This window comes from Tupaia chinensis, unplaced genomic scaffold (genome assembly GCF_000334495.1).
Source record: "Tupaia chinensis unplaced genomic scaffold, TupChi_1.0 Scaffold000156_1, whole genome shotgun sequence".
Taxonomy (NCBI): domain Eukaryota; kingdom Metazoa; phylum Chordata; class Mammalia; order Scandentia; family Tupaiidae; genus Tupaia; species Tupaia belangeri.
Window position 1 is genome coordinate 99,760 of NW_006159627.1, and position 16,911 is coordinate 116,670.

Here is a 16,911-nt window from a genome sequence, read left to right on the forward strand (position 1 = left end):
TGGTTCATCTTGCAAGGTGTAGATACACTATCCTGTCAGAGCATTCACAAAGTCAACAATATCAATGATTTAAATTTAGGACGATTATGAAAAAGCCACAGTAACTAGTTTTGTGCACTGTGTATGTCTATGTGTAATAGTAATGCTTCTCATTACTCTAGAAACATTGTAGCAAACAGTTTCTGGGTCACAGCATAGCTGTAAGTTTAGTTTTGTGTGTGTGTGTGTGTGCTTTATTTTTAATTTTTAAAAATTTTTTATTTCATGTTCTTTTATACATTAAATCACATTATTTAGCTTATGAAGTGAATATTACAACAGGTGAACATTTCTCCCTAGTCCAGTTGATAAAACTATAAAATATCTTTAACTGATAATACCACATTTCTTTGTCCCATCAATGCTTTGCCTCTCTATTTTTCTTCTAAATGTCCTTCCTCAGACCCTACTCTTTCACACACACTATATCTGATATTTACATCCATTTACTGTGTTTCTATATCTTTTAGTCAATCAGTTTCAGTCATTGAGTGCAGACACTCAAACAGAAAAGCAGAGGGAGACAGAGAGACAGAAAGCAAGAAATCACCCCCCCAGGGGGGCATGGCCACACAGCAATCCCTTCTCCTCCATTCTCCTCACAGAGACTTGGGCACGCACACACATGTGCCTGGCATGAGTTTAAGCCACTGGGTCCGGGACTCAAACTGTGGTCGACTACATGAGAGTCCAGTGACATAGCCATTATGCCAACTGCTGGTCCCTGTAAGTTTAGTTTTATTAGAAACTGCCTACCTTGTGCCAGCTGGTGGCATCATGATGAAAGCTGCTAGATCTCACACGACCAGATTCATGGTTCAAGTCCCAGTCTTAGCATCTTGAAAAACATGCCAAACACAGGTATGTGCATGCCCATAACTCCAAAAGGAGGGAGAAATGGAGGAGAAGGGACTGTGGTGTGACCGTGCCCTTGCATTCCCTCTCTGTCTCTATCTTGGTGAGCACATTCACTCTCTGGCTAACTAAAAAAAGAAAGAAACTGCCTAACTGTTCTCCAAAAGGGCCATATCACTCTGCATTCTCATCATCAGTGGATGAGTGACCATTTCTTCAGTTTCTTTCCTGAATTGACTTTATTTCTTTTTTTAAACTTTAACCAATTTGATAGGCATATATTGATATCTCACTGCTTTAATGTACATTTCATAATTGACTGATAAGTAAAGCATATTAAATATATATGCTTATATGACATCTATATCTTATTTCTGGTAAAATGTCTGCTCATAGATTTATCCCCTTCTCTCAAATCTATTTTTTGTTTTACTCTGGTGAAAGTGGGGGATTCTGTTTATATTCTGGATACTAGTCTTGACCTGATAGAAGTGTTTTCTTTGGATAAATTTGGGAATTCTGTTTATATTCTGGATGCTAGCCTTTATTAGGTAGAAGACCTTTTTTCCTCCAGAAAGAATGAACTTGAGGGGCCAGCAGGTGGTGTGTTGGTTAAGGCACTGGACTCCCACATGGCTTACTTTTGTTTGAGTTCTTTCTTATTTTTTTTTTCAAAATAAAATTGTGGTTTATTGTTGGACAACATTGTTTCACACATACATCAAACAGACCAAAAGAAAAAACTATAGCAGCTTCATAGACAAAAAAAGGAAAAAAAGAAACATTTTATCTTTGGCCCTTTTAACCATCTCATACAAACCATCTACTTATAGAACAGATATGTACATACATAAAAAAAGTTACTGGAATGCTTGGAATAAGATTGTTTTGTTGTTGCTGTTTTGGCCTTTTTTTACAAGGTATTTTTTTTTCTCTTTTGAGATTATAGTGTATAGGGTCATACCACAAGTAAAGCCGAAGTAGGGCAGAGGACTCTCCGAAGGCTGGTTTGGTCATCCGAGATCATTAAAAATGGCTGACCCCTAACAATATGTAGAAAAATATAAAATGTAGGGACAAGCAGTTAGCATAATGGCTATGCCTCTGGACTCCCATATAGTCGACCATGGTTCGCGTCCCAGACCCGGTGGCTTAAAACTCACACTGGGCATGTGTGTGTACGTGCCCAAGATCCCGAGAGAAGAATGGAGGAGAATGGATTGTGGCGTTGCCATCCCCACTGGGGGATAATTAATTTCCCTTTGAAAGTACCTTTTTTTTTTTAAGGGCCTTGGAAGTTTTGGGGTTTTTTTCCTCTCTTGTTGCAAATTTGCATTGTAGTTTTGGTTGGGTGGTGGAGAGCACATGTAATCTGCTGATGGCACTGCCCGTGGTGGGCAGGCAGGTGGGCCTCTCTACTCAAAGGTGACCACTATTAGATTCTGAGATGGGAAGTGGAGGGCGAATAGGTCACAGCAGCCTTTTTATTTATTTTTTTTTAAGTTTAACTTTTTCTCTTTTTGATGTCTAGTCATCTTTATTGGTCTTCTGCTTCTTGGCCTCAACATGGTCGTCTTTGTCATTCTCAGCTGCTCATTTGCCCATACCTGCCTCAGCCTCCTCATCTTTATCCCCATCCTCTTCTTCACTGTTGCCTTCATCCTCCTCTTCCTCCTACCTGCTTTCTTTCTCTTTGTCTATCTCATAATCAGCTTCCTGTTCCTCATTTTCCTCCTTAGCAATCCCGTTAGTGGGGGCATCTCTTCCATTCTCCGCCTCCTCCATAACTTCCTTCTCCTTTAAATCCTTGGTGGTAATCTTGGAGCTAGTGTCCATGGCTGTGTCTGACATGGTGGGGCACTCCGGTGATCCAATGCAATCGATTACAAAGAAAGCTGTGGTTTGAGTTCTTGAGCTGGTGGCTTGAAAATCACACTGGGTGTATATGTGTGTGTGCACATAATCCTAAGAGGAGAATAGAGGAGAAGGAATTGTGGCTTCACAATTACCTCTAGTGGGCATTTTCTCATTCCCTCAGTCTATCTGGTGAATGAACATGCTATATGGAAAAACCTTTAAAAAGTAAAATAAAAAAGAATGAATTTGCAAACACTTTCTTTCATTCTATTGTTTGCCTTTGCATTTATTCAATTTATGTTAGCAATAAAGATAAATTTTATCACAAAAACATCAAAGTAAATTTAAGCTGCATGTGTCACTGTAAATAAGAATGTAAATAGAATCCTATGTACCTTGCATTATGGTGTTTTATTGGCCCTTTGACACAACAATGGGCTCTGCTAGGGCACAAATTGAGAAGCATAACCTAGATCTAAACCAGGAGATGATGGACCCAAAGTGGCCTCCTGAGTTTTCTTCTGTCTCATCTCAAAATCTAGTGAGCTAGGGACCAGCAGTTAGCATAATAGCTATGTCAATGTACTCCCACGTAGTCGACCGCGGTTTGAGTCCTGGACTTGCTAGCTTAAACTCACGCTGGGCGCGTGTGCGTGCATGCCCAAGATCCCGAGAGGAGAATGGAGGAGAAGGGATTGCGTTGTGGCCATCCTCCCTGGGGGGTGATTTCTTGCTTTCTGTCACTTGTCTCTCTCTGTCTGTCTGGCAAGCGCACGTACCCTATAGCAAAAGCCTCTCCAAAAGAAGAAAAAAAGAGAAAGAAAAAATCTGGTGAGGTAGACAGCATGGGTGGAGCAATGTCTTCACATCAAACATTTCTTGTATATTTGAAACTCGTGTTAGACTGAAAGAGCAATTTCCCTATTTCTATCATTTTCTACTAATGTATTATACAAATTTATCTGAATAGGTAGCATTTTCCCTACTGAGGGGAGGCTAGGAACTATGTGTGTAACATGTATAATAATTATTGTCCTAACGAGTACACATATTGGGCAATTACTATGTGTTTGCATGGAATTAGAGCTAGAAAAATAAGTAAAATATACTTATCTTCAAGGAGCAAACATACTATTTGGAAATTTAATGACTAATATTCTGTACCTGTAAGTGACTAGCATGAAGCAAATAATAAAGGGGTACCCCTTAACGACTATTTGATGAATAACTTACTGCTTGAGTAGTGGAGGTAGGCAAAGTGGAGAGACATTTAATGCAGCATGTGAAGTGGAGAGAAGGTGAGTTTTCTAAAGAAAGGATGATTGAGCATGGAGATGGTGGAATTTCCTGGATACTGAAGTATGTAGGGAAGATCTTCAGAGATTTGGCACTGAGAAGACAGCAGGAGAAGTTGAAGGAAGAAATTTTAGAACTGAGCATGAGCTGTTTTGTGAGAACATCTCTCCTTTCTCTGGGAATAATGGGGGGCAGTCAATAAGTTCCAGGTCATTGGAGGATAACAAGGTAACAGCACACGTCTATCTCATAATCAGCTTCCTGTTCCCTGCTTTCCTCATTAACATTCCCATTAGTGGGGGGGCACCTCTTCCATTTTCTGCTTCCTCCATAACATCCTTCTTCTCCTTTAAGTCCTTGGTAATCTCGGAGCTAGTGTCCACAGCTGCATCTGACATGGTGGGGCATGCTGGTGATCCTATGCAAGAGATTGAACAGAAAGCTGTGGTTTCTTTAGTTGGTTGTCTGGAATATCAACCCTAATTAAAATTCAGCAGTGATTATTTTGAAGATGTTCTGTAGAGCACAAGGTACTTGGGATGTTAATAAGTAACAGTTAATCCATAGCTTCTGAGGTAAAATAGTCTCTGAAAATAAAAATGCCTGTTGGGAATCTTAAGGTGTGAAATTATGAAATTGTTTGCCATTCCAATGCAATTACAATTTACTGTCAAATTATAGGGTCATGTTCACTTTTGTCTCCAAGGTATTTGAATTAATAAATCATCTGAAGAAGCATGAAATAAAACATGTTAAATGTGAAGAAGAGAAAAGAATTTATACAGATTAGATTACAAGTAGGAATCTGTTCTTCCTGAAGCAAAACCTCAGTCCTCTGCCCTTAGGTCCAGGTTCTGCCCAGGAATTTCCAGCCCTGAACCCACGGCTGCATCCTCACCTTCTAAGTTAATGGGGACTGAAATGGAAATAAGTTTGATGGGCTTTGTTTAATGGAAAAAATTCCAGGAACTGCCAGATCACATTCTGGTGTCCATTCTCACCACAGACCAACCCTAGACATGAATTATTATAGTTATACAACCTGCTCTCAGAACCAGAGTGTGGATTTCTGCATCTCCCCAACCCACACTGATCCCAAGGTCCCCACCATTCTAAGTAACACCTCCAGGCACTCGCTGCAGAAGGGCTTTGGAGACACTATGTTCTGTTACAAAGAAAACATCAGCACCGCACAGCAGCCTCTCATAACTGTAGGCTTTTCTCTTGACTCATCTGAAACATTTAACTTGAGTAGGTGGAAGCAGAACAGCCTGCTGGATCCCAAACTATCCTGATAAACCCAGCTTGGAAATTTTAGGAGGTAAAATGAGCCAGGACAGCAGAGGGAGAGATGGGCTCAGTCTCTGCCCACATGAAACCCCTACTCATAGTCCTACCCACAAGACCCCATCCCTTCAAGGTTCTACCCACATGAGGGAGAGATAATAAGTTTCTGGCCACTGGGGGCCAACAAGGTAACAACACATGTTACTCACTTTAGTTGGTTGTCTCATTGCCTCTCACTCCATCTATAGTTCACACCCACATGGCCATGCCCATACCCTGGGAGGCCTTCCCTTTGTCTTCTACTTTCCTACCCACTCAGATGCAGTTCCAGCAGAGCTTCAGGAATGGAATACATTTTTTTTTTTGGAGAGGCTTGAGCTATAAGGCGCGTGCGCTCACCAGACAGACAGAGACAGAGAAACAGAAAGCGAGAAATAACCCCCCAGGAAGGATGGCCATGCCACAATCCCTTCTCCTCCATTCTCCTCTCAGGATCTTGGGCACGCACGCACACGTGCCCGGCGTGAGTTTTAAGCCACCGGGTCCAGGACTCTAACCACAGTCGACTACGTGGGAGTCCAGCAACATAGCCATTATGCTAACTGCTGGTCCCTGGAATACATTTTTTAAAAAGTCTTACTTGGTGATCTCCCACATTGCTATGTCCAGTGCATGTCCTGGGGTACAGGGGGCGCTGTGAACATCATGTCCCCTAAATCATACCTCCATTCTGCAGAAATTTCCACATTGCCCTGAGATCCTCCTGGGATGATGCACTGCTCAATCATGGTTCCAGGATGTTTGTAGTTGAAATCACTCAGTTTGATTCTGTTTGGTTCTGTCTAAAACTTTGCCTGTCGTCCATAAGGATACTGTATGCATTTGTTTCCTCCTTAAAACCCTCATCTTTACCCATCTCACCCCATGCCGGGTCAACTCATCAGTCAATTGTGTAACAACTAGCATAGTTCCATGCATGTGAATCTGGGCCAGATGTTTATTGTTAATCCTATGAATTGAATATTCTCACTTGTAGTTAGAACATTCTACTACCGGGTCCAGCAGATGGTGTAATGGCTGTGTTGGTGGACTCCCATGTAGTCAACCATGGCTTGAGTCCTGGACTCGGTGGCTTAAACTCATGCCAGGTGTGTGTGTGTGCATGCCCAAGATCCTGAGAGAAGAAGAGAGAATGGATTGTGGCATGGCTATGCCCCCTGGGGGGTGATCTCTCACTTTCTTTCTCTTTGTCTCTGTCTGTCTTTGTGGTGAGCACATGTGCAGTATAGCAAACTGCCACCGCCCTCCCCCACAAAAAAAAGAAAAGAGGAGAAAATTCTAGTACCTTTAATAGGAATTATTTCAAATTATTGTTCTAAGAATTATTTAATTTTATTTGTTATTTTTATTATTATTTTAATTTGATATAATCACCAGAGAGAGATGAAGGATGGGAGGAGGAGTGAGAAAGCAAGTCGTTAAGTCTGTCAAGTCCAGGACTCGCATCATTGACCATGTGGAAGTCCAGCACATTAACTTCCACCACCTGTAGGCCTTCAAAGTTTTGAATGAAGGCAACTTATGTGGTTATATTTCTTAAACAAAACAGTTTTAAGAATACTGCACATTTTTACTTAAATAATAATTCTACTTTTTTTCTGTTTTTGCCATAGAGCCTGTGCTCATGGGACAGAGACAAAGAGACACACTGAGTGGGAAAGTGAGAAACCACCCCCCAGGGGGATGTTCATGATGTAATCCCTTCCCCATTCTTCTGTGGAGATTTTGGGTACCCACACACGCATGACCTGGTGGATTTTCAAGCAGCCAGATCCAGGACTCTAGAATTCCAAGCCTAGTGAGCCATGTGGAAGTCCAGCACCTTAACCATAATGACATCTCTGGTTTACTAACAGATATACCTGAAAGGAAATTGGAAACATGATACCAAAGCTTTCGGGGTGTTGCAGAAATTTTGCCTTGAGATACATTTAAATCTCAAACATTGCTTTAAAAACATGACTCCTTCAGGAACCCCTGTGGGATTGGGAGGGTGGTCACAGTGGCCCCTTGAAGACTTAGTGCAGAGGCCAGGGGTGCAAAGCCTGGCAAACAGAATCAAAACTAGGGCTGCTGCACAGTCACCTGAGGTGTCTCCTTCCCTCAGAGCCAGAGCTTAGTGGCAGCTGCTGGGCCCTCGCTCTCTCTCCTCTCCTTATCTTTGGTTCTTGATCAGGATACCAACCTGGTCCACCACCCTAGGGAAGAAGAGCACCCTGGGTGCCTACCACCCCTCTGGAGTTGGTATTAGCTCTGGACATGCAGGGACCTCTGAGAGCAGCTGTGGTGCCTTGGCCCTGCTGCTCACTCCACTTTCCCAAGGACAGGGTCACTGTGTGTGGGCCCTACCCTGCAGACAAAAGTGGGTGCCTACCGGAGGGGTCCAGCAGCTCCTGATAGCTGCACTCCTGGAATCAGAAAGTACCTACCTTCCAGGAACAGCAGAGGGGCCAAAATCAGTGGAGTTGGGTGGGGGGAGCCCACACAGTCTTCCTTCAGCACCCCCAACAACATTATCAGCCACACTGGGGTTCGCAGAAATCATTGCACAGCAATTCCATAATGGCAGTGGAAGTGATAGGGACCAGCCTGCTATAGGAGACCACTCGGGGCCATACCTGGTGATCAGCTAGCTCCTTACCAGTGCATCTGGGTGTGTTTGAAGAACTTAAGTGTCCTGTACTCCACCCCCCTCCCCAGATGACATTGATATGCATCTTGTGATGTGTTTAACAAAGCTAATAATAACCTGCAATGAGGATGTACTGAGTAACCATGCAGGGAGGGTGCAATGTGACTTAAAGAATTGTAGTAGGCAGATACTACAGCTGGACTGCCTTTTCTGTGCATGAAATGTAAAGGCTGCACCCCTCAGATCAATCATAGGTTCCTGTTTTAAAGGTTTGCTTTTCTTTTTATGCGTTCTTGAAAAACCAAGAGGATATGAGGATGTGTCTCTGAAAGGAAAAAATAAATATATATGCAGTTGTATTCAAGCCAGGAATCTGAAGTTGTGGGACTTGGTAATAAGATGGGCAGTCAGGGAGAGAAAAAAAAAATCCTGAAGAGAGGACAGTGACTGTAGAACTCAGTGTATCAAACATAAATATGAAGACACACAGGAATTGTGAAAATGCTGAACATCCCTTAATAGTCATCTCCACAGGTAATACTGATAATCATTCTGTATTAAGACAGCAAAGTTCACGGATTTTTACAGTTACTTTTTATTAAGTTCTTTAAAACTGCACTACTAATTTTGTTTCTATTTGTTTTATTTTTTAATTTGAAGTCTCTGTTTTCCCCAAAGTAATATTTCTACATTAATGTAAATTGAAAGCTACATAATATACTTCTTTAAAAAAATTTTTAAATGTTAAACCAAAAAAGGGAATCAAGCAGTAAAACAGTCTCTGAATAGAGATCACAATCTAAGATTTTTTTATTTTAGGAATAGAAAAATAGTCTATGTAGGAAGCTAAAATACATTATTTTTTTTTATATTACAAGTTTAATATGATCAGAACTCAGTCCAAAGAGTAAATCATAGTGCAATAATTACATTGAAATTAAAAGTAGAATTTAATACTGGAATGCAATTTATTTAATGTATCATTTTCTCTTAAAACTGCTTAACACTTAACGAGCAATGTATCATTTTGGAACTATACAACTCTTTTTTTCTTTTTTTTTAATGGTTTTTGTCATAAGGAATGTGTACTTGGCAGAGAGGGACTGTGAGAGAGAAAGTGAGAAATCACTCCCCAGGTTGTATGTCTATGTTGCAATCTTTTCTCATCCATTCTCCTCCTGGTATTATGGACATGCATACACACATGCCTGGAGTGACTTTTCAAGCAACCAGGTTCAGGAATTGAACCCTGGCTGGATATGTGGGAATTCAGCACATTAATCACTTCTCTGCATGCTGTCCCCACTATACAACTTTTTTTTGAGAGACACATTTTTTATAGGGTGCATACACTAACCAGAGCAACAATGAGAGACAGATAGACAGACCACCATGAGTTTTCCTTTTGGAGGAAAACCACACTGCTATCCCTCCTCCTTTATTCTCCGTCCACTATTATGAGCACACATGCACACACAACCACCATGAGTTTCAAGATGCTGTGTTCAGAATTCAAACCATGGTCAGCCATGTGAGAATCCAGCGCCTAGCCACTATGCCAACTGTTGGTCCCACAACTTTTTAAGAGTATAGATTACCAACTTAAAGTGCTGCAAGCAACAATCACTTTCTTTTAATGAGTATCTTTTGTTTGTTCTCTTCATGTAATTGCATTCTGGTTTGTATTTCTTTTTTTTTTTTTGGAGACGTTTTTTCTATAGGGCATGTGTACTTGCTGGATAGACAGACAGAAAGTGAGAAATCACCCCCCAGGGGGGATGGCCACGCCACAATCCCTACTCCTCCATTCTCCTCTTGGGATCTTGGGCACACACACACATGTGCCTGGCATGAGTTTAAGTCACTGGGTCCGGGGCTCAAACCATGGTTGACTACGTGGGAATCCAGTGGCATAGCCATTACGCTAACTGCTGGTTGCTGGTTTGTATTTCTAGGCAGTTTATACACATTTAGTTCAAATGTTTAGCACATTTGTAAATTTAAATTATGAAAAGGGTATAATAAAATGTTCTGGAATGGAAAAATAAAAAATATGAGAGATGTCAAATCAACACAATTTAACATATCAAAACACTCCAGAAAGCAGAAATTCCAGCTACCACAAAAAAAGATATTCAGATTAGAATGAGGGACCAGCAGATGGCATAATGGTTTTGTCACTGGACTTTCACATAGTCAACCATGGTGTGAGTTTTTGATTCAGTGTCTTTTTTTTTTTTTTTAAGTTTTTGAGAGGTTATCTGCTAAAGGGTACGTGCACTCACCTGAAAAAGAGAGAAATAGAGAGACATATAGTGAGAAATCTCCCCCTGGGGGATTTTTGCAATCCCTTCTCCATTCTCTTCTTGAGATCTTGGGCACGCACTCACATGTGCCTGGCGTGAGTTCAACCCACCAGGTCTGGGACTCAAACCGCAGTTGACTACATGAGAGTCCAGCAACATAGTCATTACACCATCTGCTGGTCCCTTAGACTCAATGTCTTAAACCTCAAACTGGATGCATGTACATTCATGCCCAAAATCCCTAGAGAAGAATGGAGGAGATGGAATTGCAACATGGTCATTTCCCCTATGGAATGATTGCTAACTATCTGTCTCTCTTTCTCTACTATGAGCTCATCTGCCCTGTAGAAAAAAAAATATCTAAAAAAGATTGGAATAAATATAAATATGAGATATTAAAAACCATATGGAGAACTAGTGTAACCATTAGCTAGTTTTATTTTTTTAACATCAACAAACATACTAAACATAAGATAAATTTTTAAAAAGAGAGAGAAGATATGGAAATAAAGACATTATTTCTGACTACACAAAAGGAAAGCTTTCTAGGAGAACACAATGAATAATAGTAAGCTAATAAAAGTTAGCAATTAATCAATATACATAATGTAAAACTACCCAATAATCTAAGATACCATTCATAATTGCAGGTTTAATACCTGCTTAAAATTTATATACAGAATGGCTGTTTTAAGAATAAATTTAAAAAGTCAGTCATTTTCAGTTTTTTTTTTATCATCTGAAGTTATTAAATCAGGGTGTGTTTTTTCTTCAAAAACCTAAAATAGTGATACAGGCTTATGAGATAAAACCTTAGAATGCCTGTTTAATTTGGAACCCCTTCTGTTTTTTAAAGCTTTCCAGGAGTTCTCATTGGGTCTTATCAGAATAATGTAGCACTTGGGCACAAAGATACAGTCTAGGAGCCCTGCACTGGAGACCAAGATGGAGAAGACCTCCACGGCCACCATGAACTTGCCCTTGGTGCTGTGATAGACAGGGACAAATGTGACCCATACACTGCAGAACACCAGCATGCTGAATGTAAGGAACTTGGCTTCATTGAATGTGTCAGGCAGGTTCCTGGCCAGGAAAGCTACAGTGAAGCTCCGCAGAGCCAAGAAGCTCAGGTAGCCCAGGACACAGGAGAAGGCAGTGACTGAGCCCTTGTTGCACATGATGATGAGGTTTCTGGGCTCAGAACATGAGTCTATGTCAACAAAAGGGGAAGAGGTTCCCAGCTAGATTTCACAGATAATTATTTGGAATACAGAGCAAATGGGAATGACAGAGTTGGAAGCACCTAAGAGGAGCAAGCACCTCATGGTTCTTCCAGGCTTCATGGCCTTGAACGCCAGAATCACAGTAATGCTTTTGGCCAAAGTGGTGGAAACGGCCACAGTGAACACAAGGCCAAATTCAACTTGTTGGAGGACACCGGTGGCTGCAATCGGATAGCCAATGAAGAGCAAGAAACAGAGGAAGCATGGCAAGAGGGAGATGAGCAGAATAAAGCTGAGATGAGCAGAATAAAGCTGGTTGTTGGCCTTGACAATAGGAGTGTCTCTGTGCTTCACAAAGACCCTCAAAACTACAGCTGTGAGAACAAAGAAGCACAGAGCTATGCAGCCCATAGCTGTCCCCAAAGCATCCTCAGAAGCCAGGAATGTCACAGTCTTGGGAAGGCAGTGAGTTCGCTCACTGTTTGGATACTTTTGAGAAGGGCACTGGATACACTGCTTTGCGTCTGGTTAAAAATCAAAAGTCCAGCAAGTCAATTTCACTAATTGTCATGTAGAAGCTAAAGGTCACTTTTGTGTAATTTTGCACAGATTAATCCCCTGAGGTAATACCAAGATAAACCAAATCCTGAGGTAATACCAAGATACACCAAATTAAGAGCCCTTGTTCATGACACTGGGAGAATTTTTTTCATCTGTGGATAACAACAAAGTGATTTGAAACTGGGTCGTAAGCATATGAGAATATTGGGTGGCCCATCTTGTGGCTCTCAGTGATGTTACCAAGGATGAGAATTTATTCCCATTCTTTACTCTCTCCTGAGTTTTCTTCTTTTTTTTTTTTTTGGAGAAGTTTTTGCTATAGGGTGAGTGTGCTCACCAGAAAGAGAGAGACAGAGAAACAGAAAGCAAGATATCATCCCTCAGGGTGAATGGCCACACCGCAATCCCTTCTCTTCCATTCTCCTCTCAGGATCTTGGGCACGTACACACATGCACCCAGCATAAATTTAAGCCACTGGGTCCGGCACTCGAACTGCAGTCGACTACATGGGAGTCCACTGACATAGCCAGTACGCTAACTCCTGGTCCCCTGAGTTTTCATTTTGATAAGTCTTATATTTCCATGACTTATCATACTTGTCCATCACAATAGCAATAAATAGTTTTCTTATCTAGATTAAGACAAAAATCACTTAATAGTTTTCTTATAACCAAATTTCTATTGATTTTTTCTTTTATATAACATGTCACTGTGTACAGAATTTTCTCATTGTACATTTTGATTTTTCTGTAAATATTATCATAAACACTCCTATGTAAATATTGAAAACAGTTCCAATATAAAACATTTGAATCTTGAATGGAATTTGATTGCTCTTATGTATCAATTTTTCGTGAAATTTTAATTTTAAGTATATGATAGAAGGATGGGGTCTTATTTTGATGTATCCATTTATATACCTCTGAAAGCATGATTTCTTAATTTTTGTATGTGGCTAGTAATATTTTTGCCTTTAAACATTATAAGGTCTCTGTAGCAAATATTCACCTCTATTATGTACCAGGAAAACCTTCACAGAGCTTATGGATATTAACAGGCATGGCTGTATTTCAATTATTATCATTATTATTTACAAAAATAAGTAAGGTTTCTCTTCATCTCTCAATTTTTTTCAATTTATTTATTTTGTAAAACTGAGGCAATTTCATTGGGTTGTCATAAAAGTCATGTTGCATCGGGAACCAGCAGTTAGCGTAATGGCTATGTGGCTGGACTCTCACGTAGTCGACCGTGGTTCGCGTCCCGGACCCGGTAGCTTAAAACTCACGCCGGGTGCATGTGCCAGTGTGTCCAAGATCCCGAGAGGAGAATGGAGGAGAAGTGATTGCGGCGTGACCATCCCCCTGGGGGTTGATTTCTCGCTTTCTGCTTCTATATCTCTCTCTGTATGGCAAGCACACGCGCTCCATAGTGAAAACTTCTCCAAAAAAAAAATAATAAAAAAGTCATGTTGCATTATTGCATGGATTTAAATAAAAATATGTCATGACTTCTCCAGCAACCTAGTATATTCTCAATGAATTAGAGTGGAGAGCATCAGGTGGCATGATGTTGATGATTTGAGTTTCCCACGTGACTGACTGCATTTTGAATATTGAACCTGACAACTTGCTTTCTCACTTCCCTTTCTATTTCTTTCTTTTACTTCTCTGGTGAGTGTACGTGCCCTTTAGCAAATTTAAAAAATAATAATGATAAATTAAATAAATAATTCTTGAAACAATTAGTGATAGTCAATAGCATTGTTTTCTTGCAGTACCTATTCCTATTTTTAGAGTCAGCAGATACTCCTGGCTTCTGTCTCAGAATTAAGTTTGGTACCCACAAACACAGGAATTTATTCTTTTGGATCACAAACCATTTCTTTCTTACATTGTTTTTCCTTTTTCTTTTTTAAAGCAATCACTATTATGTTTAAAATTTGTTGTAGGGCATGTATGCTTACCAAATAGAGACAGAGAGAGGAAAAGTGAGACAATGAGCCACTAGGTCTGGGACTTGTACCATGATTGGTCATGTGCGAGTCCAGCATCTAAACAAACATGTCACTTGCTGGCCCCTATTGCCAGGGGGCACATGGATTCACTACACAGATATAGAGAGAGTGACGTAGTGAGACAGCACCACCTCCATGAAATAGTCATGCCACAATAACCTCTGCACAATTTTTTCCTCTTATCAGGATTTTGGACAACACATAAACCCTTTGTGTGTTTTCCAAGTCATCTGATTTGGAACTCAAGTCACAATTTAGGTCATGTGGGATTCAGGCACATTAACTACCATTCCATAGGCTAGCCCTGTACCTCTATTTTTATTTCTTGTTTTACACACTTATATGTTTTTGCAATTCCTTCATAAAAGATAAGTAATATTTTTTCTTGGTAGATTCCTACCTGAACATATATTAACTTTTACTAGTGATGAAATTCAAGTGGTTTCTACTGGTAAAATGTCTGCAATTGCTTAATCCTTATGAAAGAATGCAAAACATACTTATTCTTTATATATCAGAAAAATGGAAGCATGATTTTTTTAACTTTACCTATTTCATTTTTGATAGTACATTATTTCATTATGATAATTGCTTGATTTTTATATTTTGTATGAGAACATATTTTGATGTGCTCAGTTGTAAAGTTTATTAGACTGTTGAGTCCTCAATTTGTAAACTGTGATTCTTTTTCTTCCTGCAATATATATCAAAGTGTAGTATTCTGATATTAGTCAACTTTTTGTACTGAATTGGACAGGTGTTTGAGTATAGTTTAAAAACTTATAAAATATTGGGACCAGCAGCTAGCATAATGGCTATGTAGCTGGACTTCCATGTAGTCGACCATGGTTCGAGACATGGACCCAGTGGCTTAAACTCATGCCAGGCGCGTGCCCATGATCCCGAGAGGAGAATGGAGGAGAAGGGACTGCCGTGTGGCCATCCCCCCTGGGGGGTGATTTCTCGCTTTCTGTCTCTCTGTCTCTCTCTGTCTTCCTGGCAAGTGCACACGCCCTATAGCAAAAACCTCTCCAAAAGAAAACATTATAAAATATTCTTATAATAGTTTATCTGAAATTCCTTTGTTCTTATCATCTGGGTCTCAAAGTCAGATTCAAACTTTAAGGCACCCACAGGTAACCTTGGCAATTACACATCCTCCAATTCATGACTAGTGTGGTCCAGTATGAGATCCCAAATTGACACTGTTTTATCCAGCACCAAATTGCAAGGGTGTTCATTGGAAATAGTTGCACAGTTTAGCCCAATAGAATGAGCATGGACAGAAAATAGCTTACATAAAATAGGGTAGGGAATTGTTTATAAAATAAATATATCAAAACAATAATTATGTGAATTAAGAACTGTGGTGCTCTATGTTTCATTTAATAATTATTTTTAAAGGAGATTTTTGCTATAAAGCAGGTGTGCTCACCAGAGAGACAGAAAGATGAAAAGTAAGTGAGAAAACACCCTTGAGATATACAGTCATGCAACAGTCTCTTCTTCTTTCAGGATTTTCAGCACAAATGTCCATGCACCTGGCATGAGTTTCAAGGTTCTGGGTTAGGAATTGAACTGAGGTTGGCCACAAGAGGCAATGCCTTAACTACCATGCCACCTGCAGGCCCCTATGTTTTATTTCTAATAGTAATAATTTCATTTTAATTGAGCAAAAGTAGGGACTGATAGTATAGTTCTATGTTTCATACTTGTCTGATTTGAAATAGCTAACTCTGGGCAAGAAGCACAAATAAAGCAGCAAAAAGGTCTTCCTTCTTGGGGAATTTTCTGGAATCCAGGAACACAGCTGTGACTACACACTGACTTAGGAGTCTGAGTAGAAAAGAAAATAACTAGGCATAATTATGTATATTATGAGATGTTTTGAATACATGTCACTATTTCTCTCTATTTTAGAGAAAACTGGCAAATAATAGTTTATCACTGTTTATCCTTTAGATATTACCTAGGCTTCTATTTATTTTTTGAGACAGAGATTTTGGCTATAGGGTCCATGTGCTTGCCAGAGAGAGGAAAAGACAGAGAAAGAGAAAAATCACCCCCTGGGGGGATTGCTACACTACAGTACCCTCTCCATTCTCCTCTCAGAATTTTTGGCATGCACGCACATGTGCCTAGTATAAGTTTCAAGCCTCTGTTTCCAGGAATCAAACTGCAGTCAGCCATGTGGGATTCCAGAGCCTTACCCACTATACAACCTGCTGGGCCTTCTTAACTAGCCTTCTAATTAAGAAATAGTATACTTAGTTTTCTTGTTTATGTACTATTATGTTTTAATTGTTTAAAAATATTGTTATTAAATTTTATTTATTATTATTTCTATATAATTTGACCAAAAAGAGACAGAGAGAAAGTAAAAGTGAGAAAAAAATCCATCATTTCTGGAACTTGAACAGCAATCGACCATGTGGGAGTCCAGTGCTTTAACCACCTCACTACCTGCAGGTTCTCTTTATGTATTATTTATCAAATATTTCCAAGGTTCTCGATTACTTTATCTCATACATTACTAAAAATATCCCTGGTCTTATTTTCTTCTCTTATGTAATTATGTCATCTAAAATAATTTCAATGCAGGTTTTTACATGATAAAGACTGAAAAGTTGTGTTCCCCCATTAATATTTATACTATATTCTCATAGCTGTTTGGGTAGAAAATATTAGATTCTGGATTTTCAAATATCTAATAGTATTATTTGTAGGTACACAATGAAAAGTGAACTTAAAATGAATGGGCCAGCACATAAATGATG

At 39.8% G+C, this 16,911-nt stretch overlaps 1 pseudogene; it reads right to left on the reverse strand.

The window, feature by feature from the left end:
• Positions 1-2,421: 2,421 nt before the first annotated feature.
• On the reverse strand, positions 2,422-2,745 carry LOC102472799 (prothymosin alpha-like; annotated as a pseudogene).
• Between the last annotated feature and the right edge of the window lie 14,166 nt (positions 2,746-16,911).